The sequence below is a fragment of the Mobula hypostoma genome, chromosome X2 (genome assembly GCF_963921235.1).
Source record: "Mobula hypostoma chromosome X2, sMobHyp1.1, whole genome shotgun sequence".
NCBI lineage: Eukaryota > Metazoa > Chordata > Chondrichthyes > Myliobatiformes > Myliobatidae > Mobula > Mobula hypostoma.
In genome coordinates, this window is record NC_086129.1 from 22692461 (window position 1) to 22708391 (window position 15931).

The window sequence follows — 15931 nt, forward strand, 5'->3', positions numbered from 1 at the left end:
TATCAGGCTATCCCTTCTTTTTTGCTTGTCCTATCTCTTTTAAAACAAATATTGTGGAATGTGATAAAAAGAACGAAGGGAAGATGGAAACAAGATTTTCCTGCATGACGCAAGAATGGAGAGGCACGACCTACAAGGAAGGTTTGAGCAGGCTTGCCATTTTTCATGATAAATGGGCTTGATAGCATACATTTAGAGAATATGCTTCCACTAATGCTAAAACAGACTATAAGTATAAATTAGTTACATATTTCCAAGTGCAAATGTAGAGATCTTTTCTTACTAAGAAAATAAAATGTTTATAATTTGACAAAAGCAAACTAGAAATCAGAAATGCTATACATAAGAAAGAAAACAGAAAATGGTGGTAAAGTGGTCTGAAAGGATAAAGCTCGAAAAAAAAACCACTACTGATGTCAGAAATCTAGAAAAAAAATCAGAAGTTGCTGGAAGCAACATTTCAGGTCTTGGCACAAAGACGAGAAAATATGCAGATGCTGGAAATCCAAGGCAACACACACCAAATGCTGGAGGAACTCAGCAGACCAGGCAGTATCTATGGAAACGAGTAAACAGTCAATGTTTCAGCCTGAGGTCCTTCATCAGGACTGGAAAAGACCTTTTTCCAGTCCTGATGAAGGGTCTCTGCCCAAAATGTGAATTGTTTACTCGTTTCCATAGATGCTGCCTGGCCTGCTGAGTTCCTCCAGCATTTGGTGTGTGTTTCAGGCCTTGGGCCTGTTTCTCTTTCCACAGGCACAGCCTGATCTGCCGAGAGCTTCCAGCATTTTCCAGTTTAAGATGGCACTGGTGAAACACAGTGATGCCTTACTGGCAGCAAACAAAACGAACAAGTACTTTATTACTCACACTTTATTTGGAAAATGGTCACTGCAATCAATAGCCTGTAACTTCCCTTTCGGAGATGAGCTTTTGAACAGCCCGTACAACCCGACATTTTTGCAGTGTAAACTAAAGTCTCAAAGGTGCAGGATGGTTGCGGCGAGGCAACGGGGCCCAAGAACGAGAAATAAGCTAATGTTTGACCATTGCTGGAGCAGACTTGGAGCCAATTTGAAGCAGCAGATCTGAGACGAGAAAGACTCGAGATGGTGGGTCCCGGGCCCAAGAGTGAAGAATGAGTCAATGCCTGACTGATCTAAGCACTGGGTCACACTGCAAGATTGGGTACAGGCCAAATTGAGGTGGCGGGGCCTGGGCCCAGGAGCACATTGCAGTGGCAGGGCCTGCATCCGAGAGTGAGGAACAAGGATGAACTAAGATCTGGCCGATTTGAGCCAGATTGAGAAGGTTGCAGTGTCAGGCCCGGAGGCGAGGGATGGGCTAGTGTTTAGTCTGCTGCTCGATGAGGTTTACTTGTCTCTGCACTGAACTGAGGCTGTGGTCTGCAACTAGCAGGCTCCTGGACCGGCTGCAGCAATGACCTGGGTTTGTGGCTATAAACTCACTTTTCTGAACTTTAGTTTTGACTGTTATTTGCTTACTTTTTATTGTTTGCACAATTTGTTCCGTTCTTGCACATTGTGTGTTTGATCGCTTTCTTTTTAATGGGTTCTATTGAGTTTCTTTGTTGGCTGCCTGTAAGAAGACAGATCTCAAGGTTGTATACAGTATACATACTTTGATAATAAATGCACTTTTGTACTATTTGAACTTCTGGTTTGCTCTAGAAAGACATCCTTGCTTTTGAGATAGCAAGAACTCAGGAATGGGAAACATCCCCATTTAAGTCTGAAAACTCAGTGGTGAAGAGGTTCTGTCACAAACTGACAATCTCATTGTCCATATTGGGCAAGAGGAGGATATACCAGAGAACCTCAGAGATGCTGTAAACATTTACCATCATCAAGAGAGCAGGCAGATCTGAGGGCAGTAACCACTGAGTGGTGAGGGTGGACTAAAGGGTCTGTTTTGTGCTTCATGACACGATGACTGCAATATAACAGATTTCAATGAACAGGAGGAGTAGATTTCAGATAATCAGTTGAAGATTTAAAAGCATATTGTGAAGAAGTATCCCTTACAGAGTGGAGTTGATGTGAAGCGGTGTTTGAGGCAGAAGCCTTTGTCGCATTTGATAACTAACTGGAAGGCCTATAACACAGCAGCACAAAGTTGGCGTCGTTTAACCACAAACAACTCAAGAGATCTCATTTGGCTGGCGTGGGGAGAATGAGTCAACTGGCCTCATTCTGAGCTATAGATTCCCACAATTTCTACCTGCGATTAGAGGACCAAACCTTGCTTGGAGGGGAGGAGTTCTACAGTTGACAGAGAAGCGGACGGGAATCAGTAAGGAATTGCAGAGCTGGTTACTCTCAGATAGAAGGAGGAGTAGTGTACAAGATGCTGGTACCAAGAGCTGGGAGAAGTTTTAAAAATAATTATCCCCAGACATGGGCATGGTTAACATGATCAACAGTTACCACATCTTTGCTCCCTGATAATGATGGATGAGGCACCAGGGAGGTATTATAGACAAGAATGAGGATTTATAATTGCTGCTGTTGATGAAGTAGAAGTCAATGTATGCCTAGTGAGATAGAATTGATGGGCAGGCAAGAGGGACTGCATGCAGAACCGAATAAGGGACTTATAGTTTGGATCTAATGAAACAGCTGTACTGGGAGTTTGTAGTGTTGAGGAGTTCCCAAGGCTTTGGCTGCTGCTGACTGATACACATCCTGAGCTGAGAGCTCCTTCCCTGAATGAAATCATTCTCTCCTACCAAAAATTACATCACACAATGAACTTGCAGCTGGTACACCAGCCAGGGAAAAAAAAAATTCACACATGCTCGCTTTGTTCCCAGGATACTCAGTCAACCTGCATGAAATCTCTCTCCACAGAAATCAGCAGATTGACTGGTATCCCAGCACTGCATTACATGCACAGAAAATCTTTCCTTAAAGAGGCAGGCCATTTGTGCAAACTACCACATGAACCAGCATCATTTACCAGGGAATGGGAATTTGGCAAGGTGAGGGCACGTAGGGTGGGATGGGAGTTGTAGAATGGATGGCAGTTATTGGAAACCTCTCAACAAGTCCTGATGAAGGGTCTCAACCCAAAATATCAGCTACTGCTTTGCCTCCAGAGATGCTGCTCAACCTGCTGAATTCTTCCAGCAGTTTATTTGTTTCAGTTTCCAGCATCTGTAGTCTCTTGTGTCTCCATCTTAAGTATATTGTTAGGTAATAGGCAATTTGAGAATATTCCATTATACTTTATGAGTAGGAAACAAATGTATATGACAGCATAAGACTATAATACCATAAGACACACTGTAGGAGCAGAAATAGGTCAATCAGCCCATCGAGTCTGCTCCACCATTCAATCATGGCTGATCGATTATTCCTCTCAACCCCACACTCCTGCCTTCATCTTGTGACCTTTGATGCTCTTATTAGTCAAGTACCTAGCAACTTCCACTTTAAATATACCCAATAATTTGGCCTCCATAGACATATGTGGTAATGAATTAGAGTCAATAGACTCATAGAACACTACAGCACAGAAAAGGCCCTTCAGCCCCTCTAGTCCATGCCAAACTATTTATCTCCCTAGTTCCATCAACTTCCACTCAGGCCATAGCTCTCAATATCCCTCCCATCCATGTCCATATCCAAGTTTCTGTAAAGTGTTGAAATTGGACCCACATCCACCACTTCTACTGGCAGCTTCAATCTCTCACTGCTGCATTTGGAGGTTCCCACCTTCTTCAAATGGATGACAATCATACCAGAGACCAAGAAGAACAGGGAGAGATGTCTGAACGGCTATCACCCAGTGGTACGCACATCTACTGTGATGAAGTGCCTTGAGAGATTGGTCATGGCTAGAATCACTCCATCCTAAGCAAGGACCCAGACCCGTTGCAATTTGCAGTTTGCCACCATAGGTCTACGGTGGATGCAACCTCATTGGCTCTTCGCATTGTGTTGGATCGCCTGGATAATACTAATACCTATGTCAGGATGCTGTTTATTGACTACAGCTCAGGGTTTAACACAGCAATTCCTACAGTTCTGATCAAAAAGCTCCAAAACCTGGGCCTCTGTACTCCCTCTGTAACTGGATCCTTGACTTCCTTACTAGGAGACCATAGTCTGTGTGGATCAGAAATAACATCCCCTCCTCGCTGGCAATTAACTCTGCCACACCTCAAGGATGCGTGCTCAGCTCTCTACTCTACTCTCTCTACACCCACGACTGTTGGGCTCAAACACCATCAAACACAGCTCAAGCACCATCTAGAAATTTGCCAATGATACAACTATTGCTGGCAGAATTTCAGAGCAAACTGGAATGAGATAGATCAGGTTTACCAGTTTCTTACTTCATCCCCCTTCACCCACCCACCTGGCTTCTATCACCTTCCAGCTTATCGTCCTTCCCCTTTTCCCACTTTCTTATTCTGGTATCTTTCACCTTCCTCTCCAGTCCTAATGAAGGGTCTTGGTCTGAAACGTCGACTATTTATTCATGTCCATAGATGCTGGCTGTCCTCCTGATTTCCTCCAGCATTTTGTCTGTGTGTATTTCTTGAAAGAACACTATTAATGCCTCCACAATCTCTTCTGTTGCGTCTTTCAGAACCCTAGGGTGTAGTCCATCTGGACCAGGTGACTTATTTATCTTCAGGCTTTTCAGCTTCCAAAGCACTTTCTCCTTAGTAATGGTGACTGCACTCAACAGCTTGGAAATGTTACTTGATGAATAATTCACAAGTGATTGAAAATTTAATATAGTCAGATATGAAATATCTTTGAAAAGAGAAACACTAACCTTGTTTCTCTTTTTAACGTTCAAAGTAAATTTATTATCAAAGAATGTATCTGTCACCATATATAACTCTGAGATTAATTTTCTAGCAGGCATTCACAGTAGAACAAATAAATACAATAGAACCAATGAAAAACTACACATGCAAATTCAAAATAATAATAATAATAAATAAATTAGTAAATCAATAAAACTGAGAACATGAGTGTAGAGTCCTTGAAAGTGATTCCTTGGGTTGTGGAATCAGTTCAGAGTTGAGGTGAGTGAAGTTACCCATTCTGGTTCAGGAGATTGAGGGTAATAACTGTTCCTGAACCTGGTGGTGCAGGACCTTCTTCCTGATGGTAGCAGCAAGAACAGAGCCTAGCCTGGATAGTTGGGGGTCCCTGCTGATGGATGTTGCTTTCTTGTGATAGTGCCTCCTTGTAGATGTGCTCAATGGCGAGGAGGGCTTTTCCTCTAACGGACTGGGAAAGTGTCCATCATTTTCTTTAGACATTTCCGTTCTTGGGCATTGGTGTTTATTCACAGAGGCTACTAAAATGTTCCCAATATTTTAACATCATTAATTCAGAGGACCAATGATCGGGAGAAATGAGCCTAAACTTGCCATAGTAACCTGTACTTCAACATGACAAGCAGAAATCTGACCAGGTTATGTTTATCCTGTGACTATTAGAGTAATCACATTTTTCAAGCCACTGTTTCTTGTAATGCAGCAAAAATTACTTGCTGTAAAATGTTTCAAGAATTCTGCTTTTTATTTCCTCTTGTACTACCTTGATGTCTGGATGGAAGGCAAACAAAGCTCTACACTGTATCTGCTTTTCACATGTGACAGTAATAAGCCAATTACCAATTAGTTACTAGAAGAATACGTCTCTATTCCAAGTGCAGCATTTCAAAACAATTGGAACTGGATTATTGGAGTTTTACGTTAGTCCTTGAGAGATGGTGAGCTGCTGTGGATACGCTCCTGTCACGCTGTTAGGTAGGGAATTCCAGCATTTGGACTCAGCCAGTTGGTCAGGGCGGTGTGTGACTATCCACATTCTTTGTTGGTAGACAAGACTGATCCTAGCAAATGGGAGAGCAAAAGACAGAACTCAATACTCCAAATTAGGCCTCACCAACATCTTAGACAACTTTAACATAACATCCTATCTCTTGTACTCAGTGCTTTGATTTATGAGGACCAAGGTGCTAAAAGCTCTCTTTATGACCCTATCTACCTGTAACACCACTTTCAATGAATTATGGTCCTGTATTCCCAGATCCCTTTGTTCTACCACACTCCTCAGTGCCCTACCATTCACTGCGTAAAACCTACCATGGTTGGTCCTACCAACATGCAACACTTCACACTTGCTTGCATTAAATTCCATCTATTATTTATCAGCCCATTTTTTCCAGCTGGTCCAGATTCTGTTGCACATTTTGATAGTCTTCCTTGCAGTCCACTACACCCTCAATCTTGGTGGCATATGCAAATTTCCTGATCCAGTTAATAACATTATCATCCAGATCATTGATGTAGATGGCAACAACAGACCCAGCACCGATCCCTGTGGCACTCCACCAGTCACAGGCCTCCAGTCAGAGAGGCAACCATCTATTACCACTCTCTGGCTTCTCCCGCAAGGCCAATGTATAATCCAATTTGCTACCTCATCCTGAATGCCATGTGACTGAACCTCCCATGTGGGAGGTTGTTAAATGCTTTGCTAAAGTCCATGTAGACAACATCCACTGCCTTGCCTTCATCCACTTTCCTAATAACATCCTCGAAAAACTCTATAAGACTGGTTAGACATGGCCTACCACGCACAAAGCCATGTTGAATATCCCTAATCAGTCTCTGTCTATCCAAATACTTGTCATTATGGTTGGCACAGAAATTGTGGGCTGAAGGGCCTGTTTCTGTGATATACTGCTCTATGTTGTATATTCTAAGGTGAAGAATTGAATAAAATTATCTAAAGCCTTCCTAGAGTTTTTGCTTTGAGCTTGCTGTAATTAATCAGTTCCAAATATTTGACTCCCACATACTGTGAGCTTGAAACTGGACTTGCCTTTAGAGACACAAATTTCCTGGGACCTCTCAGAACAAGCCAGCCATCGCAGGGTGTTTCCTTCAGCGACAGTCCTTTCTCATTCTATACACAGCTCTCCCCTTATTAACAGATGCAAAAATAACAAACCCTGTCATAAGTTAAATGCCATTCCAATGCTGGAAGGTATTTGAACAGAAGGAAAACCTTGGAGGGTGTCACTGTCGTCAGAGCTTTCTCTCTGTGAGTAATGCTCCAAGAAAAACAAATTACCTGTGTGGCAAGAGTGTTTTTTTGAAGGGCCAGACTGTCAAATGGCAAACAGAGTTCTTGATTGCTGAGTGAGAAATGAGCTTTCAGTGTTATGTTGGCTCTGGGAGGTACAAAGTCGATGGCTAACTAGAGTTGTGGCTGATCTCAGGCAAGTCTGAGTGGCAGGGCAACATTAAGTCAGTGGTTCCAGATGGGAAAAGTGAGCCAAATTAAATACTTTCCCAATTCTTTGATGAAATCGGTTGACATCAGATGACAGAATGGATTGACTTGGAATTTTGTACGCTATTTGGCATCTGTTAAACCTTTACCTCCAGGCATCTCGGTCACACACAACAGCGATGTCTCCTTTGTCGTGATGAATAAACATCACGGACTATCTAAAAGTATGGGATTTGTCTGAATAGAGTCTAAGATCTCCCAGTAGAGAGAAGGCTGAAGTTTCTGCCCTAGGCCTCAGTCATTTGCCATTGATTGCACTGTTTGGGTCACAGTTTGAGCATTATGTTTAGTTCGGGTCATGACATTACAGAGGAGTGTGCTTGCACTGGAGATAATTCGAGAAGATTTACAGGAATGGAAATTACAGGAAAGACTGGATCCTCTTGGATTGCTTACTTTGGGATAGAGGAGTCTGAGTGGAGACATTGAGGTCTGCAAGACTGAAAAACCAAACAGAAGGACTAACTTCTCTTTGCAGAGGGAGGAAAAACTGGGGGACATACAGTATATTATAATCACCTTTCCACTAGTTTCTCTATTGATTACATTCTGACTGAAAAAAAATCTTCTCTCCTTTAAGCCTCCTAGATTAAAGGGAAGAAGATTTTTTTTTTCAGTCAGAAGCTGATAGGAGTCTGAAAATTATGGATCTGTATTCCCAGATGTGAACAGATGTGGGCTTGGGTATCACACGCTGAAGTAAGAACATTTTTGAATTCCTCACCAACCATCTCAAGGTAATTCTTATAACAATACACTTCCACATTATTACCAAAATCCCATTTTCTCATCTCCAAAAATTGCTGGTGTTGTCAATCTTGAGGAGGGTTGTCTTAGACTAGAGAATAATATTGGTCAGCTGGTTAGTTGGGCAGAGCAATGGTAGATGCAACTTAACCCTGTTAAATGTCATGTAATCTGTTTTGTCGAGGTGAATGGTCAGATAAGGTTGAGACATAATCCATGAATGGTAGGACCTGGAGAGCATGCAGAAACAAAGTGTCTTTGGTGTACAATGCCAAAGATCCTTCAAAGTGGCAGCATGGATAATTAGGGCAGTGAGACGGTGACCTTCGTTAAGTGGGGCAAGCCATATAAGGGCAAGGAGGTCTTGGTACAATTTTACAAAACATTGTCTAAACCTCTGGTGGAATTTTGTGTGCATTTGATCCGCACTCCATAGGAAGGTCATGATTGCACTGAACAGTGTGCAGGGGAGATTCACCAGGATGATACCTGGGATGGAACATTTCTTTTATAAGGAGATACTCGAAAGGCTGGGCTTGTTTTCTCTGGAGCAGATGAGGCTGGGGGTGGAGAGGAGGTGTGATAGGTGGGTAGAGTCTGATAGTGTAATACAAAATTGTGATAGGGATAGATAGGGTAGACAATTAGAAACTTTCCCCAGTGGCAGAGGTGTCTAAGGCCAGAGGGCATCGATTTAAGGTGAGGAGATAAGAAGTTTAGAGAGCAGTTGATGCACAATTTTTCTTCACCCAGAGGATTGCTAGAATCTGGGTCACACTGCTTAAGGGGTGGTGGAAGCAGAGACTCTCATAAAAGTTTAGAAGCATCTTAATGAGCATTTGAATCACCAAGGCATAGGGCAGGGATGACCGTGCTGGTGAATAGGACTGTTATTTGTAGAAAGCTGATAATCAGTAGAGTCATGGTGGGCCAAAAGACCTGTCTTTGAACTGCATGACTGTGACCTGTTGGGAGCTGTCAGTGAATTTTATCATGTGGGCTGAACTTTCTCCATGCAGGTTATTCCATGATTCTTATTCTATCTGAACCGCCTCCCTTCACTTCCCATTCCATATTGATCTGAATGTGTCCTTAACGTGTACATTCGCAATTCCACTGTTCCTCCCCTCTTCTACTGAGGCAATACCTCGGGATCAAGGAAGACTTGTTTCCAATCTGGTTTTGTGGATTGCAAAGTCGCTGATGAGGACAAAGGGGGAGACAACAGGCTTCTCCATAGCAAGTGCCAGAAGGGATGAAAAAGTGGTTTATGAGGTGGCATGTTCCTTCCAAAGCTTCTCTGAGTTACTGTGTGCTCCTGATGCATGGACTCAAGACTCTAAATATCATCCCTAATCCTTTGATTTTCTCTGGTTTAAGAGTAACGCTGCAAGTTGATGTATCATGGTGATATTTGATTGACCCATTTTATCAATGTCTCCTTTATTGTGCCAAACTGCCCACCTGGAGCTCAGTGGTAAATGGAACTGACGTAATTCCTTGGCACTTCATGAACTGTTCACTCCAAAATGATCTAAAGTCTGGACCATTCTCAGATACAGTAGTTCTTTTAAGACCATAATTGCAAAGACAGATCTTATGTCCAACAGACAGAACTTACATTAGATATGGTGTGCTCTGTGGTGATATGTGACTCCAAATTTCATTTCCTGTCTATTAGCATTAATCACAACCAAAACCCAAAGCATTGCTCCCACATTACTGTGCAGAGTGCCAGAGTTCAAACTCGGGAGTGGAAGTCTACTGACAGAGGCAAGAGAGCCCTTAATGAGTCATAGCAGATTGATTAGCATAGAGATACCAACTAGAGAAGGGGCAGTGTTGGATCTCCTGTTAGGGAATGAGATAGGTCAGGTGACAGAGGTCTGTGTTGCGAAGCACTTTGGGTCCAGTGATCACAATGCCATTAGTTTCAATATAATTATGGAGAAGGATAGGACTGGACCCAAGGTTGAGATTTTTGATTGCAGAAAGGCTAATTTTGAGAAGATGCGAAAGGATTTAAAAAGAGTGGATTGGGACATCTTGTTTTATAGGAAGGATGTAATAGAGAAATGGAGGTCACTTAAAGGTGAAATTTTGAGGGCACAGAATCTTTATGTTCCTGTTAGGTTGAAAGGAAAGGTTAAAAGTTTGAGAGAGACATGGTTTTCAAGGGATATTGGAAACTTGGTTCGGAAAAAGAGAGATATTTACAATAAATATAGGCAGCATGGAGAATATGAGGTGCTCCAGGAATATAAAGAATGTAAAAAGAATCTTAAGAAAGAAATTAGAAAAGCTAAAAGAAGATACGAGGTTGCTTTGGCAAGTAAGGTGAAAATAAATCCAAAGCGTTTCTACAGTTATATTAATAGCAAAAGGATAGTGAGGGATAAGATTGGTCCCTTAGAGAATCAGAGTGGACGGCTATGTGTGGAGCCAAAAGAGATGGGGGAGATTTTGAACAATTTATTTTCTTCGGTATTCACTAAGGAGAAGGATATTGAATTGTGTAAGGTAAGGGAAACAAGAAGGGTAGTCACGGAAAGTATGATGATTAAAGAAGGGCAAGTACTGGCACTTCTAAGGAATATAAAAGTGGATAAGTCTCCGGGTCCTGACAGGATATTCCCTAGGACTTTGAGGGAAGTTAGTGTGGAAATAGCAGGGGCTCTGACAGAAATATTTCAAATGTCAATAGAAATGGGGATGGTGCCGGATGATTGGCATATTGCTCACGTTGTTCCATTGTTTAAAAAGGGTTCTAAGAGTAAACCTAGCAATTATCGGCCTGTAAGTTTGACGTCAGTGGTGGGTAAATTGATAGAAAGTATTCTTAGAGATGGTACATATAATTATCTGGATAGACAGGGTCAGATTAGGAACAGTCAACATGGATTTATGCATGGAAGGTCATGTTTGACAAATCTTATTGAATTTTTTGAAGAGGTTACTAGGAAAGTTGATGAGGGTAAACGGTGGATGTTGTCTATCTAGACTTCAGTAAGGCAAGGTTCCACACGGAAGGTTAGTTAGGAAGGTTCAATCGTTAGGTATTAATATCGATGTAGTAAAATGGATTCAGCAGTGGCTGGATGGGAGATGCTGGAGAGTAGTGGTGGATAACTGTTTGTCAGATTGGAGGCCAGTGACTAGTGGTATGCCTCAGGGATCTGTACTGGGTCCAATGTTGTTTGTCATATATATTAATGATCTGGATGATGGGGTGGTAAATTGGATTAGTAAGTATGCGGATAATACTAAGATAGGTGGAGTTGTGGATAAGGAAGTAGGTTTTCAAAGCTTACAGGGAGATTTAGGCCAGTTAGAAGAATGGGCTGAAAGATGGCAGATGGAGTTTAATGCTGATAAATGTGAGGTGCTACATTTTGGTAGGACTAATCAAAATAGGACATACATGGTAAATGGTAGGGCATTGAAGAATGCAGTAGAACAGAGGAATCTAGGAATAATGGTGCATAGTTCCCTGAAGGTGGAATCTCATATGGTTAGGGTGGTGAAGAAAGCTTTTGGTATGCTGGCCTTTATAAATCAGAGCATTGAGTATAGGAGTTGGGATGTAATGTTGAAATTGTACAAGGCATTGGTAAGGCCAAATTTGGAGTATTGTGTACAGTTCTAGTCACCGAATTATAAGAAAGATGTCAACAAAATTGAGAGAGTACAGAGGAGATCTACTAGAATGTTGCCTGGATTTCATCTCCTAAGTTACAGGGAAAGGTTGAACAAGTTGGGTCTTTATTCTTTGGAGCATAGAAGGTTGAGGGGGGACTTGATAGAGGTATTTAAAATTATGAGGGGGATAGGTGCAGTTGACGTGGATAGGCTTTTTCCATGAGAGTGGGGGAGATTCAAACAAGAGGACATGAGTTGAGAGTTAAAGGGCAAAAGTTTAGGGGTAACATGAGGGGGAACTTCTTTACTCAGAGAGTGGTAGCCGTGTGGAACGAGCTTCCAGCAGAAGTGGTTGAGGCAGGTTCGATGTTGTGGTTTAAAGTTAATTGGATAGCTATATGGACAGGAAAGGAATGGAGGGTTATGGGCTGAGTGCAGGTCGGTGGGACTAGGTGAAAGTAAGAGTTCGGCACAGACTAGAAGGGCTGAGATGGCCTGTTTCCATGCTGAAATTGTTGTATGGTTATATGGTTATATGATTAATGTCAAGCTCCAAACATCTTCCCTGACTAACTGTTCATACTGGGAGAGCTGAAGAAGTTAATATTAAGGTTGTTAGATTTTTGCTCTGGGAAGGTATTAAAAGTTTTGACACCAGAGTGAGTGGTTGGAGTCAAGCTAGAAATGAGACATGATCTAATTGAATGGTGACCAACGATCAGGGGCTGACTGGCTATGTGTGTTCTATGTTTCTTTAGCTGTTGCTCCCTTGAATTCCCTCAGGTGGCCTTACCCTGTCCACTTCATTCTTCCTGTTCTGGCCCAGAGATTCATAAGTCAGAGAGAAGGTGCTTGATGTTCCATTGAGTCGAACCATTTATCGTACTAATCTAAATTTTGTATTGAGACTGGATTTTGGGAACAGGGATCACATTATGGCATTCCATTGCTTGGAATCTATTCAACACCAGCAAGACCAGCTCATGAGCATGATGTAAACCCCCACGTATACATGAACACTACTTAGAAAGTCAGGCTGAGTTTGTGTGAAAATGAAGATTGATGTCAGAAATTCTTGCAACAGCTGAGAGCAGCGTTAAACTAATCACCTGGGCATTTTAAATGACAGATGTCAGTTACTCATTCTGAAGTGTTTTAGAATATGTTACTAAGGCCCTATATTTGTGTGTATTTATTATTTCTCCTGCAACAACTCCCGTTTCTCAGTAATGTAAGCAAAAACTGGCAGTCACATCCGTGGGCTCACATCCGTGGGCTCTGCTGTTGTCAGCAACTGTCAGCTAGGAACTTCACAGTGAGGGATAAGTGGCTTCAAACCCTTTGCACATTTTATTTTCAGATCTGGGTAGCATCACAGACATCTCTGGTTATTGTGAAGTCAAGAGTCAACCAAACACCGTCCACATCACTTTGTAATGTTTGGATCTTTGGAGGACATTAAAATAAACAATTCTGCTTTATAGTCCTGTACATTTCATGCTCATTTTCCTCCTGCTACTGTACATAATCCATTCAATTCAGTGGCAAACTAGGTGGGGTTGTTTCCTGTTTCCTGTCACTATTGCAGGCACCTGCACTATAGTTTTTGCTCAGTGGTAGCACATCAGTCTCTGAGGCCGAAGTTAGGGGATTTTTATCAGTATTAGATACAAGTGCAATGATACTGAGAGGCGGCACAGTAGTGCAACTATTGGAGTCAATGTCTCACAGCTCCAGTGAGATGGTCCAGCACAAAAACCAGCCTCCTTTCCATTGACCCTGTCAACACTTGCTGCTGCCTTGAGACAGCAGATAGAAACATAGAAACACAGAAAATAGGTGCAGGGGTAGGCCATTCGGCCCTTTGAGCCTGTGCCACCATTCAGTACGATCATGGCTGATCATCCAACTCAGAACCTTGAACCTGCCTTCTCTCCATACCCCCTGATACCTTTAGCCACAAGGTCCATATCTAACTCCCTCTTAAATATATCCAATGAACTGGCCTTAACTGTTTCCTGTGGCAGAGAATTCCACAGATTCACCACTTTCTGTGTGAAGAAGTTTTTCCTCATCTCGATCCTAAAAGGCTTCCCTTTTATCCTCAAACTGTGACCCCTCATTCTGGACTTCCCCAACATCGAGAGCAATCTTCCTACATCTAGCCTGTCCAATCCCTTTAGAATTTTATACGTTTCAATAAGATCCCCCGTCAATCTTCTAAATTCCAGAGAGTATAAGCCTAGTCGATCCAGTCTTTCATCATATGAAAGTCCTGCCATCCCATGAATCAATCTGGTGAACCTTCTTTGTAAGAATGTCTTTCCTCAGATTAAGGGACCAAAACTGCACACAATACTCCAGGTGTGGTCTCACCAAGGCCTCGTACAACTGCAGTGGTACCTCCCTGCTCCTGTACAATGACACCCAGGTCTCGTTGCAAAACTAAAGACACCACTCTTTATCCCAACCACTCTCAATTCTCCCCCCTTCCATCGGGAAAAGGATACAAAAGCTTAAGAACACATATCATCAAGATCAAGGACAGCTTCTACCTCACTGTTATTAGACTCTTGAATTGACCTCTTATATGCTAAAGATGATATCTAACTTCTCAATCTACCTCATCATAACCTTTATTACCCGCATTGCACATTCTCAGGATCTGTAACAAGCAAATTTGTAAAGAGAAGGCAGGCAGTTGCAAGAAAAATAATGCTGTGATAGTTGGTCATTTAAATTTTCTATATATTGATCAGGACTCCCATACTGTAAAAAGGATGAGTGGACAGAGTTTGTCAACTGTGTTCAGGAAAATTTCCTTTATCGGTTCGTAGAGTTCCCAACTAGAGAGAGTGCAATACCAGATCTCCTATTGGGGAATAAGACAGGGCTGGTGACAGAAGTTTGTGTGAAGGAACTCTTTGGAAATAGTTATCATAATTCCATTAGTTTCAAGACAATTATTGAGAAGGATAGCTCTGATCCTTGGGTTGAAATTCTGAACTGGAGAAAGGCTAATTTTGATAGCAACAGAAAGGATCTGGCTATTCTGAATTCGGACAGGTTGTTTTCTGGCAAAGGCATGTTGGTAAGTGGGAGGCCTTCAAAAGAGAAATTTTGAGAGTATTCCTTGAAAGTATCATCTAAGTAGATAGAGTAGTAAAGAAACTTCTTGGCACGTTGGTCTTCATAAATCAAACTATTGAATACAAGAGTTGGAATGTTATGTTGAAATTGTATAAGACATGTTGAGTCCTAATTTGGAGCATTGTGTGCAGTTCTGGTCACCTATACAGGAAAGATATCGATAAGATTGAAACAGTACAGAGAAAATTTACAAGGATGTTGCCAGGTCTTAAGAACAAGTTGTAGGGAATGGTTGAACAGGTTCGGACTTTATTCCCTGGAGCATAGGAGAATGAAGGGAGATTTGATAAATTATGAGGGGCACATAGATCGGGCAAAGGCAAGCAGGCTTTTAGCACTGAGGTTTGGTGAGAGTAGAACTAGAGGTTGTGGGTTAAGGGGGAAAAGTGAAATGATTAAGGGGAATGTAAGGGAGAACTTTTTTCACTCAGAGAGTGGTGAAAGTATGGAGTGAACAGCCAGCAGAAGTAGTGAATGCAGGTTCAATTTCAGCATTTAAGAGAAGTTTGGATAAGTATGTGGGTGGGAGTGGTATGGTTATGGAAAGCTGTCGTCCAAGTGCAGATCGATGGGCCTAGACAGAATAATAGCTCAGCATGGACTTGGTGGGCAAAGGGCCTGTTTCTGTGCTGTAGTTCTCTATGACTCTTTGGCTCTCAAGAATGAATCTCAAGGTAGTATATGGCATCATATAGTAGGTGCACTTTAATAATTTTACTTTAAACTTTGAACTTTGAAATAATTGTATAAAATGTCCCAATAACTGTTATGGATGAATGTTTCTAACTTCACTGATGATCCGTATATGTTATGGTTAAGGGTATTAACCAGATATGTTGAAAACCATGCAGAGGCTTTGTGAACTTTCTGCTGGTAGGATGGCCTATAACCAAAGATCACTGGGGTTAGGATAATCAACAGAAAAGCCAGTGGGATTTCTTCACCCAGCAAGTGGTTACCCTTTGCTTGAAAGGATTGTGGTGCATGTGAAATAATAACTTTCAAAAGCAAATTGAAGGGGAGAAAATCATAAGGGGGAAAGA